The sequence below is a fragment of the Lactuca saligna genome, chromosome 1 (assembly GCF_052625555.1).
Source record: "Lactuca saligna cultivar CGN05327 chromosome 1, ASM5262555v1, whole genome shotgun sequence".
NCBI lineage: Eukaryota > Viridiplantae > Streptophyta > Magnoliopsida > Asterales > Asteraceae > Lactuca > Lactuca saligna.
This window is the reverse complement of record NC_136417.1, coordinates 1,860,911-1,866,906: the sequence shown is the minus strand read 5'-3', so window position 1 is coordinate 1,866,906 and position 5,996 is coordinate 1,860,911.

Genomic DNA, 5,996 nt, shown 5'->3' with positions numbered 1-5,996 from the left:
TATCAGATACGTTGACCGTTACTGGTGGTTGGGTTGTGGTGATGGTGATAGATTCTGTGATAATAGGTTGGGAGATAGAAGATGAAGGTTGAGAAATGGTGAAGGGAATAGTGGTTTCGGTTGAGGTTTGGGGAAGTGATGTTGGAACAGAACTTGAGATGTTCTGTTTGGGTGATTGGGTTGGAGTTGGAAATTTTGGGGAAGTAGGAGGAGAAGGAGATTTGGTAATTGGGGGAGATTTAGGTGGGGTAGGCGAGTTTTGTGGAGACGAAACGGGTGTAGTTTCGGTTAGAGGATTAACGTCTGGTGGGGTAGGAGAGTTTTGTGGAGACGAAACGGGTGCAGTTTCGGGTTGAGGATCAACATCTTCTGTTTCGGATGGTGCATTCTGTTTTGATTCAGAAGGAGATCCTTTGGCTCTTTTAGCCATCTTCTTAACCTTTTTCGTTCTGGGCTGAGAGGGTTCCTCTGCCTCGGATTTGCGTTTGGAGGACCTTCTCTTTTTCTCCGTTGGGGGTGAGGGTTCCTTCATCTCAGCCTTCTTCTTTTTGCTCGCTCTTTTGCCCCGGTTAGCAGGACGATCCAGAGCCTCAAGAGCTGCACGTTGTTCCTCAGAAAGAACCCTAGGAGGCAGGGGGTTCTGGAGCTGTAGTCCGCCATAATCTTGCTGTGGGGCGTGACACATCTGTACATGGACTCAGGGATTAGTCCATAGTGGAGGAACTTACTTGGATCTGAGAGAATGATTTTCTTGGTGTGGTATGTGGCAATTGAAGCCATAAGAACATCCTTCATGACAGGGATGTCAAGAGAATCGATGGCTCTCCTGGTGATGAGGGTCCAAAACCTGGCGCATGAAATTTCTGAGTGCCTTGCGGTAGAGTTGAGACTCTGAACCACTTGAGACCAGAGAATCGACCCATAGTCCAGATTGATCCCGTTGTAAAGCCCATACAGCATTGTGAGAAATCCTTTGCTAGTGGTGTCGGAACCACCACATCGCTCCGCTAAACCCTTAATTAAAAGGGTAAGCAATCCATTCCACTGAGATGGAAGACATGATTTCTTGACTTTGCCAACAGATGTTAGAACATCTGTATACCCCATCTCGTACATCATCTTAAAGATTTGGGCGGTTGAGATGAAGTCTGGAGAGATGACAGAAGCATCCACGGCAAGCCCTAGAAGAGAGCAAAACCGTGTTTTGGAAACGGAAGTCTTCTTGTCGTGAATAGAGAAGTAGATACGGTCTTTGTGTTTGTCATAGCTTGCTGTGGAGTAGACTTGAGATAGCAGGGACATAGGAACTGCCTCCACCTGCGTTAATGCCAATACCAATGGGGAATATTTGAGGCATTCCACCACGTAGAGCATATATGAATCATAGACGAATGGAGACAACTCTATGATCATGTTCTGATTTGGTTTGATTGTAAGAAAGGATGAAGAAGCCGATTGATCGTGAGCAGAAGAAGAAGTCGCCATTGTTGAGTTTTTGGAAGAAGATGAACAGTGCAACTTTATCAGAGAGATAATGCTTTGAGAGGTAACTGCCAAAGAACACGATCACGTCTTATTTATACCATTCTCAGGAGAGAGAAAATCGTGATGATTAGGAACCCAAAACGTCGCCTGAAAAAGCGCGATTAGAAGTTATGGTGTATTCAATGAAGACGTCAGCATACGTGGGGCTGAGACGAATCCTTTGCACGCGCCCAAATCTTTTTCGTACCGTTTGAAATCCCTTGTGCTCTTGTTTGGTTACAGTTGAGACTTAGTACCATGTGCCAAACAGTAATTAGAATGTGGGAAAATAGTTCCGTGCATAAGAGTGTGAAAGACAAGGAAATAAATCTAATGTGTTTGGTAGTGCGTGTTGTCTAAATAAAAGACAGAAGGCAGAAGATTCCGGGCAAGAATCGCTTCCTTCAGAGTCAAGAGAGACCTGAAGTGTTTGTGTGGTTTCCCAAGAAATACGATCAGTTGTCTTTAGAGAAACAATGAAAGGCGTCTTCTGTTGATGGCTAAGAGGTGGCTGAACTCAAACCAAACATTAAATCTTGACATAAAACTAAGTGTTGGTAGAGTTACCTGTGAGACCGATGAGATCTGTTGAACAGGTAGGTGGGAAGTATTCTGTGATGGGAATGATATAGACAGAAATCTCAAAATAAATTAAACTGGATCTCTTTGGGAAGAAATGTCTTAGGACGAGACAGTTTCATAAAAGATCACTCATAAAGAAGATTTCCAAGTAAAAGCTTGAGTTAATAACTCACCGACAATTCTATTTAGGTGTTGGATTTTGGGTTTCACTCAGAACGTGGTAATCGAATCTAAGATCATGAACTCAGATGTTGTGCAACCATAAGCCTCAGTGGTAAAGACCGAGAGCATCAAGGGTTACTTTGGGGAGCGAATGTAAGTGAAGAAGTTGAAGAGTTGGTTAAGAGACCGAACGTACCTTCTGCTACATAAAAGGGACAAAGCAGAGCAACTCATGTTTCAGATGAGTAAAAGAAGGTAGCTCTAGACCGAATATGAGAGAATAGCCTGATTGGGAAGAAACGATAGGTATTGATCGAATCATTAAGGCATGCTCAAGGTCATAGAGGCTTGAGACAACATACAGCAGCATGCTTCTAGGGACGTCTAACTAGTCTTATAAGAGAAAGACATACCTGGATGAACGAGTCATAAGGAGATACTTGTATTCACTTGAGCAAGAAGAACATATACTAGAAATATGAAATATTTTTGAAATTTTGAAATTTACTTAGAGATAAATAAATACTGAAAGACAAAATATTTTTGTTTATTTTTAATTTTCGAAAAAAAATAAAAACAGAAAGATAAAATATTTTTGTTAAATATGAAGTTTCTGAAAAAGAAACAACAAAAAAAAACAGAAAGACAAAATTTAAGCAAGGAAAAGTAGTAGAGATTAGGAAGAACCGAGCGGTTTGATTGAATGAGCGCCTATCTTGTAGAGACAGAGAAAGACCGAGCGCTCTGGTTGATTTGGTTCCGTTATGTTACCAGAGCAGAGAGCAACAGAGCGTTCTGCTAGGTTCGGTTCTTTGATTTTGCCAGAGCAGAGAGCAACCGAGTGGTCTGTTAGGATCGGTTCTTGAATTTGACCAGAACAGAGAGCAACCGAGCGGTCTGTTAGGTTCGGTTCTTGAATTTGACCAGAACAGAGATCAACCGAGCGGTCTGTTAGGTTCGGTTCTTGAATTTGACCAGAACAGAGAGCAACCGAGCGGTCTGTTAGGTTCGGTTCTCCCTTTTTTTTTTTTTTTTTTATATATATATATAAACATGAGGATCTGGGACCGATTCTGCAACCATCATGCCTAAGCCTTGCAATATCTGATTGAATGATGCTTCAGGAAGAGCTTTTGTAAAGATGTCAGCCAGCTGATCAGTGGTTCTTACGAAGTGAACTTCGACATTTCCATCTTCCACATGATCTTTGATGAAGTGATACCTTAGTGCTATGTGTTTGGTTTTGGAGTGTTGCACTGGGTTATGACAAATCCTAATTGCACTTTCGGAGTCACAATATAGTGGGATCTTCTTCATATTGAGTCCATAGTCTCGAAGTTGACTTTGGATCCAAATCACTTGTGATGTGCATGATGCGGCTGCAATGTATTCTGCTTCGGCTGTAGATAGCGACACGCATGTCTGTTTCTTGGATTGCCAGCTAACTAACTTCCCGTCAAGAAATTGACATCCACCGGTCGTGCTTTTTCGGTCGAGTCCACATCCTCCAAGGTCAGCATCAGAATAGGCTTGAACGAAGAAGCCTGAGTTGGATGGATACCAGAGACCTAAGGAGGTGGTTCGCTTGAGATATCGGAGGATGTTCTTTACAGCAAGCATGTGAGGTTCACGGGGGTTTGCCTGAAATCGAGCACAATAACACACAGAAAACATGATATCAGGTCTGCTAGCAGTAAGATACATTAATGATCCAATCATTTGACGATAGAGAGTGATATCGACAGCTGGTTTGTCTAGAGATGGGGTAAGCTTAGTGCCGAATGCCATTGGGACTTTGACTTTTGAGTCTCCCATCATACCGAACTTTGCTAGGAGAGTCTTTGTGTAAGCTTCCTGATTAATAAAGATGCCTTCGGGTCCCTGTCTTATGTTTAAACCAAGGAAAAAGTTAATAGGACCCATTGAGCTCATTTCAAATTTAGTCTCCATCAGCTTTCTGAATTCAGCCGTTAAGCTTGAATTCGTGGAGCCAAAGATGATATCATCGACATAGATTTGAACTATCATAAGGTGGTTACCTTCCTTTTTGCGAAAGAAGGTTGGGTCAACCGAACCTTGTTTGAATTTAGACATCTTTAAAAATTTTGTAAGCGTTTCATACCAGGCTCTCGGAGCTTGTTTAAGGCCGTACACAGCTTTATCCAGAATATAGCAATGATTTGGATGCTTTTCGTTCACAAATCCAGGAGGTTGCTCTACGTACACCGTCTCTTCAAGTTCTCCATTGAGAAATGCACACTTGACGTCCATTTGGAAAACTTCAAAGTTCCTGTGAGCAGCATAAGCTAGGAATATTCTGACAGATTCTAGCCGAGCTACTGGAGCGAAAGTCTCTTCGTAGTCTATCCCTTCCTCTTGACAATATCCCTTGACCACCAGACGAGCCTTGTTCCGTATAACATTACCTTCCTTGTCCATTTTGTTCCTAAAGACCCATTTGAGACCAACAACCGAAGCATCTGGAGGAGTTGGAATTAGGCGCCAGACTTTGTTTCTTTCAAATTCGTTCAACTCGTCTTGCATTGCTTGAACCCAATCAGAGTAGTCGAGAGCAGTGTTAACTGTCTTTGGTTCAACTTTTGATACGAATGAATTAAACATGCAAAACTCTACCTTTGAAAATAAGGAAGTCTGTTTTGCCTTCAGTTGTGATCGGGTCAGAACCTTTTCAGATACATTCCCAACTACCTGAGAGACAGGATGATCTCTGGTCCATTTGATAAGAGGAGGGTAATTTGGATCAACGGTTGGGTCTAAGTCGGCATTGATTATTTCTTCTAGTTCAGATTGGCTATCATAACCGAGTGTCACATCGTCATGTTGTACCTCAGTTGGTGTACTTTGGAAGAAATGAGGTTCGTGTGATTCTAGTGGACCTGAGCTTGCTGGTGTTGAGACCTCTTCGGTTGAAGTTGTGGAATTTGGCTCCCCCTGGACTTGAGCGTTTGGCTCCCCCTCGACTTGTGTGCATGGCTCCCCTTCGACTTGTGTGCATGGCTCCCCCTCGACTTGAGCTTCGTTGGAAGGAGAGTCGATACAGATTGATTCTTCTTCATACATTCTCCTTGCAGCATCTTCAACAATCTGCTCCATGTGATCAACTTTGTTATCTGCTGCACCAGCTTCAGAAAGTGAAGCATTCTCTGATTCGTCAAAGAGCTCCAGAAATGTCTCGAATAGATTAGCAACCGAGACTGTAACCATGCCATTTGGAGGAAAGATATCCCCAGTGATATTTTCTTTAGCCTGCAGCTTCTTGACATAGTTGTCGTCAAAGGTCACATAATACGTCTCTTCAATTTTTCTTGAACGCTTGTTTAGGACCCTGTATGCCTTGGATGTGAGAGAGTAACCCAGGAAAATTCCTTCGTCGGCTTTGACATCAAACTTGTTGCGGTGTTCTTTGGAGTTGAAGATGAAACACCTTGAGCCGAACACATGGAAAAATTTCACATTTGGCTTCCTGTTGTTCAATATCTCATATGGGGTGAGTGCGAACCTTTTGTTGAGATATGACCTGTTCTGTGTAAAACAAGCAGCACAAATAGCATCAGCCCAAAAATAAAGAGGTAAAGAAGCAAAACTTAGCATAGTTCGGGCAGCTTCACACAAGGATCGGTTTCATCTTTCGACTATTCCGTTCTGTTGTGGTGTGTAGGGAGCTGAGAAATTATGACTAATTCCCTTCTCTGCAAGAAACTCTTCAA